This window comes from Cervus elaphus, chromosome 9 (assembly GCF_910594005.1).
Source record: "Cervus elaphus chromosome 9, mCerEla1.1, whole genome shotgun sequence".
In the NCBI taxonomy this organism is placed as follows: domain Eukaryota; kingdom Metazoa; phylum Chordata; class Mammalia; order Artiodactyla; family Cervidae; genus Cervus; species Cervus elaphus.
This window is the reverse complement of record NC_057823.1, coordinates 23,435,686-23,449,512: the sequence shown is the minus strand read 5'-3', so window position 1 is coordinate 23,449,512 and position 13,827 is coordinate 23,435,686. Positions and strand designations below refer to the sequence as shown.

Here is a 13,827-nt window from a genome sequence, read left to right as displayed (position 1 = left end):
TCCTTTGATGGAAGGGAAATGGCAACCCACTCTGGTACTCTTGCCTGGAAAATCCCATGGATGGAGAAGCCTGGTAGGCTACTATCCATGGGGTCGCAAAGAGTCGGACACGACTAAGTGACTTCACTCACCTCCTTTGATCAGAATATGGTACCTTCCCAAAACTGGGCCAGAACCCTTAGGCAGGCTTCCACTGGGATTTCAGTCACCAGCAATGAGCCCAAGTCCCCCAACCCTCATGCATGGATTTGGGATGTGTGGGGCCCATGTGTCTCACAGTAATATGAAGACATGTCTCCCCAACATCCCGCAGTGTCTGCAGCCACACATGCAAGATGATGAGCTGTCAACTCCTCAGTTTCAACTCCAGGAACACAGCCTTCATTGAGTACGACTGAACCAAGAGAAAGCTGACATCACGTTGCAAAGACTGTATGCACAGTTCACAGCACAAGGACTTTCCCAGTGGTCCAGTGGCTAAGACTCTATGCTCCCAATGCAAGCAGCCTGGTCAGGGAACTAGATCTCGCATGCTACAATTAAAGATCTCGCTTGCTGCAATGAAGACGGAGGATCCCACATACAGCAACTAAGACCTGAGGCAGCCCAATAAATAAATAAATTTTTTTTTTAAAGTTCTCAGCACAGAGGGTGAAGGATCTGGCATCGGACTGGGAACACACTGAGGTGTTCTGGGGGTCTGAGGAGACTAACCCAGGCCTCTTTGTACCCTGGGGTGGGGGGACAGGTAATCAAGGTTAACATCTGGGTGAAGCCATGTGGGTGTCAGGGACACTGGAACGTGTTGAGAAGGCACTCAGCTCGGTGTGTTCTTTCCCAAACCCACGACTTTGATCTAATCATGAGAAAAGCATCACACAAACCCAGACGGAGAGATGTCTTGCAAAACTCCTGACCCGGCCTCCTCACGGCTGTCCAGGCATGAAAAGGAAAGTCAGAGAACTGTCAGCACTCAGAGCGGCTAAGGAAATGTGACGACTGAATGTCACGTGGGATCCTGGAGCGGGGCTGGGGCAGAAAAGGACATCAGGGGAAGCCAGTGAAATCCAAACCTAGTGCGGGCCTGAGTCGGTGGTGATGCACCCGCACTGAGTTCTCGGGGGTGGCCAAGGCGCTCTAGGGAGGAAGGGTGCTGGGGTGGGAGGGACTGGGCGGAGGGCAACCGGGATCGTCTCTACTACCTCTGTGACCCTTCTGGACATGTGCAATTAGTCCAAGATAAAAAGTTAATTTAAAGAAAAAGGAAACAAGGAGTTTGGGATTAGCAGATAGATACAAACTAGCATATATAGGACGAATACACAAGGTCCTACTGTAGAGCACAGGGAACTGTATTCAATATCCTGAAATAATCTATAACGGGAAGGAATGTGAGCGAGAATGTATACGTTACAGCTGAGTCACTTTGCCGTACAGCAGAGATGAACGCAACACTGTAAATTAGCTATCCTTCAATGAAATTAAAAAAAGAAAAGAAATAGGTCTCAAAACTCAGTCCACTATCTTTCCTAGAGACGACATGTGGGATGCTAGTGGTGGTACCAGAGCAGCGGGTGTGGGTACCAGCTCATCCTGCACCCATTTCACAGCGAGGGAAGTGGAGGCCCAGAGGAGTGGGGGGACTTTGACAGTTTGGGAATCAGAGACGGAGCCGAGACTGGAACCCAAGCTTCCAGAACACTTGCCCCCTGTCTTTCATCACCCCAAACCTGCACACACACCTGAGGTTTGTGAACAGCACTGGATGTGTTTCAGTTTTTCTTCACACAGTCCCAGAGAGGCTCCTGGACATGTCTAATAAGAGAGAAAGAGAGACAGAGAGATACAGAGAGACAAACAGAGAAATACACAGAGACGGAGAGACAGCGAGAGTGAGAGACAGAAAAAGGGAGACAGAAAGACAGAGACAGGAAGAAAGTGACAGAAAAAGAGAGAGAGACAAAGACAAAGAGAGATAGAAGCCAATCTATTTTTTTAAACAATAAATGCCCAGCTCATCCCCAAAGCCCCACCAACCCCATTGCTATTGATCATTCAAGTCAAAAACAACTCTGCATTTCATTAAGCAGCAATTTGAGGGGAAAAAAAATTCCATTTCTCATGCTTGCCTCAAATATTTAAAAGTCAGCCTGGAAGAATTAATCTGTCAGTTTCTCAATCTAAAGAGAAAGGCGTTGCTAAGTTCAGCAGTTGCTGAGCGAGGAACCCTGTTGTGGGCGCCCAGCCAAGGGCAGGAAGCTTTAGTTTTCATGTCAACCCGGCCTCTTCCAAGCGCACTCTGGGACGCTTTGCCTGGCAAACTGTGACTCCTGGAACATCATTCTACAAAACACCCAGCGCCTGACATTATAAGAGTTTGACTGAGTATGTGTTCATTGCATCTGTTTTAATTTACTTTACATACTTCGGGGGATTTATAATGTAAAAGCTATGAGCACAGACATTTATAAACAAAGTTTCACATTTGTACATTTTTAAAGAATGTTGTAATAAATATAATTGATGTTTTAAAATATGACCTCTTTTTGAGCTATCAGAAGCCACAGTTCATCAAATCTAAGAGCCTGTCATTTCTAAGATGCATGTCTCTCACAATTCGAGACACTAGAGAAAACCAGTGATCCATCTCAGTAGGGCATGATGCTATGGGAAATATAATCATTCCATACATCAGTTCCCAAATCATTAACCCCTGCCCACCCAGAAGGCTATGGGAATCCAAGTTCCTAACTAGATAGCATCAGAGGCAACACTGCTTGCTCCTTGGAAGAAAAGCTATGACAAACCTAGACAGTGTATTAAAAAGCAGAGACATCACTTTGTTGACAAAGGTCCACATAGCCAAATCTATGCCAGTAGTCAATGTACAGATGCAAGAATGGAACCATAAAGAAGGCTGAGCACCAGAGAATTGATGCTTTTGAACTATGGTGCTGGAAAAGACTCTTGAGAGTCCTTTGGACAGCAAGGAGATCAATCCTAAAGGAAACCAGTCAGTCCTAAAGGAAATCAACCCTGAATATTCATTGGAAAGACTGATGCTGAACTGAAGCTTTAATGCTTTGGCTACCTGATGTGAAGAGTTGACTCACTGGAAAAGACCCTGATGCTGGGAAAGATTTGAGGGCAAGAGGAGAAGAGGGCAACAGAGGATGAGATGTCAATAAAAGTATTAAAAAATAAAATTATGACTGACATAGAGAACAGACATGTGGTTGCCAAGGAGGAGAGGGATGGGGGAAGGAAGGATTGGGAGTTTGGGGTGAGCAGATGCAAACTATTATATATAGGATGGATAAAAAACAAGGTCCTATTGCACAGACCAGGGAACTCTATTCAATATCCTGTGGTAAACCATAATGGAAAAGAATATGAAAAATTATATATATATATATATATGTATAACTGCATCACTTAGCTATACAGCAGGAATTGACACAACATTGTAAATCAACTATACTTTAACAAAATAAACTTTTTAAAAATAAAATGACATTTGAGGCTCAGCCCTGTTTCTGTTGGACAGCACGGCTTTGGGGAGTGGAGAATGTAGAGGAGTGATTCATGTAAAACTCCACACGGTATAGAGTTAGACCTTTCCCAACAGGCACTCGAAGTTACTAAGTTGTTCTTAGCTCCTTTCCCACAAAAACAAAATACTGGGGAGAGAGCGATGAATTGGCAGAGTATAGAAGATTTTCAGGGCAGTGAAACTATTCTCTCATGGTGGATTCATGTCAGTGTACATCTGTCTCAATGCATACAACATACAAAACCAAGAATGAACCCTCTGGTCAACTACTGACATTGAGTGATAATGACAGGCCCATGCAGGTCTATTGATTATAATGAATGTCCCACTGGTGGGGAATTTTGAGGATGAGGAGGCTGTGTACAGGTGGGGGGCAGGGGCATACGGGGAAACCTCTGTTCCTTCTGCTCAGTTTTGCTGTGAACTTAAAACTGCTCTAAAAAATAAAGTTTATTAAAAAAAAAAAATCGAACTTCCCTGTTAGCACAATGGATAAGAATTCACATGCCAATGCAGGGGACATGGGCTCAATCCCTGATCCGGGGAGATCCCACATACTTCGGAGCAACTAACTCCACGCGCCACAGCTACTGAAGTCCCCACGCCTTCGCAAACAAGAGAAGCCACCACAAAGAGAAGCCTGCACATGGCAACTAGAGAGTGGTCCCCACTCTCCGCAACTAGGTAAAGCCTGCTCACAGCAAGGAGACCCAGTACAGCCAAAAATAAATAAATAAAATTATTTATGGAAAAATATCTTCTTACTTTAGTGCAATCATAGAATCATAAAATCTTATTAGAAATAGTTTAGCCAATGGTTTCCATCAGAAGATGATTCTGCCTCCTCCCAAGGGATGCTGGGCCATGACTGGGGCATCTGTGGTCCTCGGGACTAGGTGCTCCTGTCACTGAATGGGTGGAGGCCTGCGAGGCCGCCCCTCACCCCACAGCACCCAGGACGACCCCACAGCGGATGACTTGGTCTCGCAGTCCTCAGTGCCAAGGAGGAGAGACCTTGCCTTAATCAAAACCACCATGTCAATAACAACAACAGCTCATGTTTACAGAGAACTCCTCCCGCCTCCTTCTGGAGATGATTCATTGGATCTGCACAACCTGGAAGGGGACTTCCCTGGTGGCTTAGATGGTAAAGGATCTGCCTGCAATGCAGGAGACCCGGGTTTGATCCTTGGGTTGGGAAGATCCCATGGAGGAAGAAATGGCAACCCACTCTGGTATTCTTGCCTGAGAATTCCATGGACAGAGGAGCCTGGTGGGTTACAGTCCATGGGGTCACAAAGAGTCGGACAAGACCGAGCAACTAGCACTTTTTGGACACGACTGAGCAACTAACACTTATACTTTCATTTCAACCAGGAAGACAGCCAAGACAGGTGTCCTGCAGATGACAAATAACCAAGAACTTCCCTGGGGCTGCAAGGTCACCTGTGACCTCCTCTACCCCCCTGTCCCAGTGAACCTGAAAACTCCCACTTCCTCCCAGGGGCCCAGTTGGCCCCAAGTTCTCCATTTTCTGTGCAATGGTGCAAACGTTGACTTTTCCGGTGTTGAGAAAGAGGGAACGGGGTGAAGCAGGGCCGGGGGGCACTTAGCAACTAGGATCAGAGGGCCCCCAAAAAAGCTGACTCTCACCTTGCAAGGGTGGCCCCTTTCTAGGTGGTATGGGGTACACTGTGTACCCCTTCCACCAAAGATAAGCACGCTTCCTAAGCCTGGTGGCTGGGAATGGGACCTGATCTGGAAATAGTGTCTCTGGCGGTGCCACTGAGCTAAAGAGAGGTCACACAGAGTAGGGTGGCCTTGACCCAACAGCTGGCGTTCTCAGAAGAGGGAAATGTGGACACACATGAGGCTTAATACAGATTCTCTCCTTAACCAGTTCTACTCAGGCTATCTTGAACTTTTCAATGGGGCCTCACCGTTTGGGTCCCATGTTCATCTCTACAATGTACAATTTCAGCAAGAATCCTGCTAAGTTGATGGACTGAGATTCCCACCAGTTTCTACATCTGATCACCCCCATACTTCACTGTGCTCCTCAGCTCCTCCCCCAGCTAATGTCTGCACCCGGAATCTGAGAGATCCCTTATCCAGAATTCCCCCAGTGCTTCCTCTTGGCAATCTTCCATCCCCTGACCCTCACCTGCTCCTTGGCTACTCATTGCCACTAGTCTGCACTGTATTCAGAGTGGAGCCCAGTTCTAAAATGAGGTTTCTTTTCCCCACTGCAATCATTTCTGGGTAAACTCTTGTTTTTACTGTTGTAACTACTGTCCAGGTCTGGGTTTTCTCTGACAGACACATAGGGTGAAGGCCATGTGACAACATGGGCAGAGACCAGAGTAATATGTCTGTGAGCCACCGGGCACTAGGGGTTGCTGGCAACCACGATCTTTCAGAAGGGTTTCCCTTCTCAGAGGAAAAGAGAATTGACTTTACCAGTTAGCTCAGTGGTAAAGACTCTGATTGCAATGCAGGAGATGAAGGGAGATGCGGGTTTGATCCCTGGCTCAGGAAGATCCCCTGGAGAAGGAAATGGCAACGTACTCTAGTATCCTTGCCTGGAAAATCCCATGGACAGAGGAGCCTGGCGAGCTACAGTCCAAAGGGTCTCAAAGAGTCGGACACGACTGAGGGACTGAGCACACACGTACACACACACACCACCTTCCAGAAGCCGGAAGAGGCAAGAGAGCCCCTGATCTGGGGGCCCCAGGGGGAGCATGGCTCTGTCCACAAGGATTGCAGACTTCTGACCTCTAGGACTGGGAAAAGAGAGATTTCTGTTGCTTCAGGCCACGTGGTCTGTGGTGCTTTGTAACGGGGGCCCCAGGAAAGTCACACAATTAGCCAAAGACAAGGTTGCTAGGGTTGGCGCATTATTTCTCAACCTCCCCCCACCCTGCCCCATCCCCCAGCAACCGCCTGTCTGCCCAGCCTGGGAGCTACATGGACTTGGCCCGATTCACCTCCTGTCTTTGATTTCTCTTGACTTTTTAGTCCACTAAATTAAGGGGTTTCTTAAGAAGGCAGGGGACAAGGTCATGGCCTTGACAACAAAGGACAAGATGTGACCAGTGGTCACCATCACGAAGCTACCAGGCAGGTTGCAGATTCATTTGCATCCCAGATTCACCTGGCCCCTCCCCCTGGCACCTCCTCATGTCAGCACAGAGGCGCGGAAAACACATGTACACACCCACCCACACCCATGGTTATGAAAAGCAGACTCTCAACTAATTGTCATGCAGCAAAGATGGGTCACTTTTTTGTATTTTATCATCTCCAAACAGTTAACTTTCAGAAATTCCAAAAAAGGAGAAATTTCTACAAATCAGTCTTTCTCCCTTGGCACTGCATCTGGCATGCAGGGGGCAGGGGCTGGGAGGCTGCTCCACAGGCACGGTGCCCAGGAGGGCCCCCCCAGACAGGATGACCAGGCCTGCTGTCCAGAGTGCTGGGGAGGAGGGAGACTCTGCCCATGATGACTGCATCCTCACCCCAACCTGTCTCCTAGCAAACTTCTCAGCACAGACCTCTCTGGCCTCTTCCTTCGATGTCCTGGGCACAGGTGTCACCCCCACGTCTCTGTGCCCTGAAAGACTGCTTCCTCTCACTGCACACCTGGGAAGCTAATGAAATACACAGCCCTGGGCCCCCAGCCCCGCCACCCTCCAGGGACCCTGACTCAGAGAGCCGGGCCAGGGACAGGATGGCCCCAGGGGCCCGTCTCCACACCGCCCCCCGCACACACACAAGCGTTTCATTCACGTGGTGCTCCCGGCGCCTGGCACCCGGTCTGAAGCTTAAAATAGGCACACAACCAGCCTTTGTTGGGGAGAGGAAGGAAGGAAGGAAGGTTTCAGACAAAGGAGACAGCAAACTGCACCATCCAGGAAAGCTGAGGGCATGCGCTGGGTGGGCAGAGTGGGAGGGGCCGTTCCTGGAGTCAAAGTGAAGGTCAGCCCAAAGGTGGGGTGGGGCCGACTCCCCACATGGGGAGCAATTTGATTTTGTCGAGTGGGTGATGAGTTGATGAAGATGGCAGGGAAAATAATGAACCAATCTCAGTTTTAGACAGAAGATTCTGGTTATGGTGGGGGTGAGGGTCAACCTACCAGAGCAGGAGAGACTAGAGGCTCATCTGCCGGCTGGGATATTCTGAGCAAGAAACAGGGAAGCATTTAACTCAATGAGGGAAGAAATGCAGACAAGAGAAAGAGAAAGAGAACCAGTGGGCTCATGCCTGAACGACCCCCCACTATGGAGCTTTAGTTTGGAGGGCTGTCAAATGCTCAGGAAAGAAGCCATTGACACAGCAGACCGATTCTTCACCGCCAAAACGCAGGAGCAGCCCAGATGTCCACCACCAAGTGAACAGATAAACACATGTGTCCTTTCACACGGGAACGTCACTCAGCCATGAAAAGGAGAAGCCCTGACACTATCACGTGGACAGACCCTGAGAACACGATACGCAGTGAGAGAAGCAGACACAGGACACACAGGGTGTGATTCCACTGATGAGAAATGCCCAGAACAGGCTGATCCACAGACACAGAGAGTGGGTTCTTGGTGGTCAGGGGCTAGGGAGGGGGTGGGGGTGACTGCTCATGGGGATGGAGGTCTTACTGGAGTACTGGAAGGTTCTAAGTCAGGTTTATGGAGATGGTTGCAAAACTCATAAACTTACAAAAAAACTGAAGTGTGTGCTAAACTGGCTGAGTTTTATGATGTGGCAATTGTACCTCCATTTAAGAAATAAGCAGTAAGACTTTTTCCCTTTGCAAGGTTCTCTAGGAGAACTTGCTTCCCAGGTGGCACAGTGGTAAAGAATCTGCCTGCCAATGCAAGAAACGCAAGACAAAAATGAAGAAGAGAAAAGGAAAGAAAAACAAGAAACTCAGGAGACTCAGATTTGATCCCCGGGTCGGGGAAGATCCCCTGGAGAAGGAAGTGGCAACCCATTCCAGTATTCTTGCCTGGAAAATCCCATGGACAGAGGAACCTGGTGGGCTACTGTCCATGGGGTTGCAAAGAGTCAGACATGTCCGCACCCACCAGGAGAACTAGTACTTTTCCTAGAAGAGTCTCAGAGCGGCCCACCAGCCCCCCTGCCTGCCAGCTAGTGGGACAAGAAGCAACGTCACAGGATGGAAGAGGAGATGGCGGGAACTGAGCAGCTGGGACAAGTCACCCACCTTTCTTCTAGACCCTGAAGAGAGAAAGAGAGGCCATGCCCAAGGACAGCATGAGAGGGAAGTGGTGAAAAGTGAGGTCCAGAGCTATTGAAGTGAGCATTGAACATGGTGAACCTTGACATCGTCAAGGACAGAAGACTGAAGAAGACAAACCTTCCCAGGACAAAGACACAGCTCGGCTGATCATCCTTGGGCTGTGAAGACACAGCCACCTGTAGGGGAGCAATGGAAAGAGAAGTTCGTGTCCACACCCTGCAATCACACAACTGTCCTGGGAACCATCCCCTCTAGAAAGCTCCAGGAAGTTCCAAAGTCATGGAGACCAGGCCCAACCATGCTTCTCTAAGAAACTACAAAGGAGTTTCAAGAATTTAATTGCCCAGGACTTCCCTGGAGGTCCAGTGGTTAAGACTCTGAGCTTCCACTGCAGGGGATATGGGTTCAACCCCTGGTTGGGGAACTAAGATCCCGCACGACCCATGGCACAGCCCCCCGACAAAAAATAACACACACACAAATGCCCCAGAAAATACTATTTTAAAGATAATTATTTATTACCAAATGCAAATGAGAAAACTTGTAATGACATCTTGAAGGGAAGAAGGTGCTTTTTACACTACTACAGGGTATACCAAAAAAAAATGCCTCCATTCAGTAAGCAAAAAGCTTACTGTGTCAGGGTAATTCATATTCAGTTGTCTTTCCCTTCAAACTATAGGGCCCTGGCCTTTATGAAACATGGAGCAGAAAGCAAAGGCACTGATTACAATCATTTTCAGTAAAAGACCAAGAACCATCTGAAGAACTCAAGCTTCTGAGGAAGACGCCTGTACTCAGTTACAACCAAGGAAAACAATCACAAATGTTGGCTTCTTTCAGTGCTGGCAGCTGACCAGTTAATCCCATACTCAAAACCAGGAGAAGTGTTCGAAAGCCACATGAAAGACCCACCTAGAAAGAATTCAGCATTTCTAAATTTTTCTAAAAGTGGTGTGATTTTTGTTTCTCTCCTCTCAAAAGAACTCAAGATGACATAAAAACCAACCCAAATCTGAATGGCCATACTTCCCAAGGGTGAAAGGCGAGATGAGATATTTAAAGGAGAAAATAACTTAGTTTTGTTTCCAACAGGGAGTTTCCACCAGGGGTGATTCTGCCCCCTGGGGACAGAGGGCAATGTCTGGGGATATCTGTCATTGTCACACTGGTGGGGAGGTGCTCCTAGCATTGGGTGGATGGGGTCAAGGATGCTGCTCCTCACTCCACAGGGCCCAGGATGGCCCCCCACAAAGGATGACCTGGCATTAAGGCCAGCAGTGCACTGTTTATGAGCACTGACAAGCGGAAAGACCTTGGCCCATCACAGAAGTCAACTTATAAATTTCGTATATTTATTTTTATTAGTTTATTTTTTGGCCACAGTGTGCAGCATGTGGGATCTTAATTCCTCAACCAGGAGTTGAACTCACGCCCCCTGCATTGGAAGGCAGAGTGGGAAGTCCCATGTAAAGCTCATGTATTTAAAGAGCATATAATTGTGGCCCAGCGGCCCCCTTCATGGCACACATTCAAATGGTCCCTGTGGTGTACACTTCATCAGAACAACCCAAGAAGCTTTCTCTTAAGTAGATGTGCTTGTTCCTTGATAAAGCTTCAGAATCCAGGCAGTTCCAGGTAGACTTGTCCTTTGTCATTGTTGTTTTCCCCTCATTTTTAATAATGTGAAGAAAAAAATTTTTTTGCAGATTCTTTTTTTAAAACTCCAGAAGGGATTCTAATGTGCACCCCAAGATTGAGGGACTGAAATCAAGCTCCAAGTGATTTCTTCTCTCTCCTCCCTGACAACCCAGTAATTCTACCCACCCACCTTCCTCCCCCCCAATAAACCTTAATTTAGAACATTATTATCAACACGCACGTATCCTCGCCATGTGCCAGGAGTGTGCGAGGTACACGCATCTCCTCGTTTCACCCTCGCAGCGATCCTGTGAGGTACCTGCTCCAGTTTTATTACTCCCATTTTACAGAGGAATAAACTAAACCCCCAGAGGTGACACAGCCAAGAGAGCAGTCAGAGGGGACAGGAGAAGGCAGGCCCACCTATCAGAGCCCACTCCACTCTCAACCTGTGCAAGACCATAGCCTGCAACTGAGCAAGTCTGAGACCTTGGCATTTGCCTCGCTGACATCCAGCAATGGTGAAGGCTCTTTGCTGCTCATCACACCTGTCTTCTCCCACCCATATTCCAGCCCTGAGCAACCCCCGCTTCACAGGGAAAATCAAGTGCCACCCACTTCCCTCAATATCATTGTCCCCAAAACTTCTACTTTGATTCCTGACTCTGACTCCCCAAATTCCTGAAAAATTCAGCCACCAACACAAGCCTTTCCACTTCCCCTCTGTGCCCTGCACACCAGAAACAAACCTCAAACAGTGTGTCCAGCAGCCATTGTCTGCAGCTCAGTGAGTTACCAAGGGGTCTCTGCCTACACCAGATGATTAGTCAAAGTGGGGGGCAACTCCCTTCTACTATCCTCATTACTGACTTCAAACCTAGACCCCCTCCATTTCCTCCTGAATAGTCAACCTCTTGCAAAACACCTGGCGGGGGCGGGGGTGGGAGGGTGGTCTCCCAGCCTCTAGCCCACCTCTCTCCACTCTCCTCACTCTCTCATCCTTCATAGACACTCTGTTTCTCCCAACAGCCATCGATGCCTTCTGAAAGAAGCCTGACACTGCCCCCCCCCACTTCTCTCAGTTCCCCCGAAGTCTGCTCTCTGACCCTATGCCAGCTCACCCTGACCCCAAGTTCCTCCACCATCACCAACTCCATCGCGGTCCACTCCCCTGCTACCCTGGAGCCTCAGCTCTAGCCCAATCCCCGACTCCAATGACAGAGCCCCAGCCCAGCTCAGATCCCCAGCCTCCTTTCAGTGGATCCCGACCCCCAACTCCAATCCAAATTCCCAGCCTCAGTCTCTTCTTCCTCAAGGGACTCCAACCCTCAACTCCATCAGCAGCCCCCTCCCCAGCTAACCTTCAACCCCCAGCTCCAGACCCCAACTCTAACTCAATCCAGGGCCCAGCCCATCTTCAGGAAACCCGGCCCCCAACTCCAGCTCGGATTCCCAGACTCTCCTCACAGACCCCGACTTTCAACTACAGTCCGGATTCCTAGACCCTCCTCACAAACCCCGACTTTCAACTACAGCCCGGATTCCCAGACCCTCCCCACAGACCCTGACCCCCAACTCTAACCCGGATCCCCAGTGCCTCCTCACAGACCCGGACCGCCAACTCCAGCCCGGGTCCCCGGTGTCTCCTCACAGACCCCGATCCCCAACTCCAGCCCATATCCCTGGTCCTTCCTCACAGACCCCGACCCCCAACTCCAGCCCGGATTCCCGGTGTCTCCTCACAGACCCGACCCTCAGCTCCCGCCCAGAATCCTGGGCGCCTCCTCACAGACCCAGACCTCCAACTCCGTCCCGAGCCAAATCGGAGCCGTTCCAGGAGGGCTCCCCCACCCGCAGCCTCCCAGGCCTCCCCTCCGCCCCAGCCGCGCCCTGCCCAGGGGGCTTGAGGCGGGGGTGGCAGACCCAGGCCCGAATAGCGGCGGCAAGCGCCCTTACCTGCGATAGGGCCACCACGGCCGCCTCAGCCCCGCCGCACAGCCGAACCCACCGCCGGCAGGCGAGCACCCGCTCCCCTCTGCGGGGGCAGGGCCAGCGGGCGGGGGGCGGGCACTGGAGGCTGACGCGGCCAATCGAGAGCCCCGGCGAAAGGAGCTAGGGCTGGGGGCGGGGCGCAGAGCAGGCAGCGGGGTAGGGTGCGCCTGGGAGAGAGGGCGGGGTGTGGGGTGCGGGCGGGGCCAGGAGGCGGAGCGCTGAGTGGCACCGCGGCTGGCCACCCGCAAGGGAAGAATGCGCGGGGGGCGGGGCTATGCTAATATGCAAATAGGTACGTTGTGGTGGACCGCTCCGCGAGGGTCCAGCTGAATTTCAGAGGTGACTTGGTGACTGACGTAAAGGAGGCGCGAGGCGATTTGCCAGTTCAAATCCCGGGTAAGATAGAGGGTTCAAATCCGTATCCTAGCTCACTTGGGGGTAGTAACGTCCCCTTCCGATCTGTCGCTTGAGCTCTGTACAATGATAATAACTGCTTCCTCTCCTTGAATGGTCCTCATAAAGCTAGGAGGAGAAACGATATTATCCCCGTTTTACAGAGGTGGAAAATGAGTCTCAGAGAGGTCAAACTCAAGGTCATTCGCCCAACCCTGTCCAGGGTTTCATAATATCCTGAGTCGATTGTAAAATGCAGATTTACGGGCCCTCACCCAGATGGAATGAACCAGAACCCTGAAGGCAACTGGACCCCTGGAGTGTGCATTGTTGACATGCTCCCCTGGTGATGTTGGGAAGCATTTGGTGTGTCTCTAAAAGTATACAGCAGTCATGGAGAGGAGAGTTTCTCATACAGGAGGATGAAGCCATTGTACTGTGGGACATCAGGAACTTTGTGCAACACTGTTACTCTCTGATCTGAACTGCTGGCCTACCAGCTGGGCCCTCCAGGGCTGCTGTCATCCCCGCAGGAATCTCCCTGCTCACTCCCCGCAGTGCACAGACAGAACCAGAGATCTGGGGACTGCATCTTCCTCCCCAGCTCCATCCCTCAGGAGAAATTACTGTCTGAACAAGGGTGGCCAACTGGTGGCCCCGAGGCAAGATGTGGCCCCCAAATCCTGTAAAAATTCTAAATTTGTTGCCAAAATTGAAAAACTAGGATGTTTCATGAAAAGAAATTCAGATTTCCAGGAGCTCTTGAAAAATTAGGTCTGGCAGTTCCTTCAGATGTCAGGTAAAGGGACTGATTGCCAGTGGCCCCAAAGACAGATTCAGGCAGGGCTGGGGCAAGGGAAGTGAGACACTTTTCTCAAATCCAGAACCTAAAGGGGTGTCCCCAAACATTCACCATCAAGATAAACACTATTATATAATATTTATAATGTCTTTTTTTTAATTTTTGGCCACAGGGTGTGCAGCTTGTGG

General features: G+C 49.8%; 1 protein-coding gene across 3 annotated transcripts in view; it reads right to left on the bottom strand.

Moving 5' to 3' along the window:
• The window catches only part of GNG7 (G protein subunit gamma 7), a 137,424-nt gene extending 124,893 nt beyond the window's left edge, over positions 1-12,531 (bottom strand). The window contains exon 1 of one of the 3 annotated variants that reach the window (XM_043912075.1): positions 12,409-12,531. The gene's annotated coding sequence lies outside the window, so the exon portion shown is untranslated. The remainder of the gene's footprint in view (positions 1-12,408) is intronic. The other 2 variants (XM_043912074.1, XM_043912072.1) reach the window with 2 other exon arrangements.
• Positions 12,532-13,827: the final 1,296 nt, after the last annotated feature.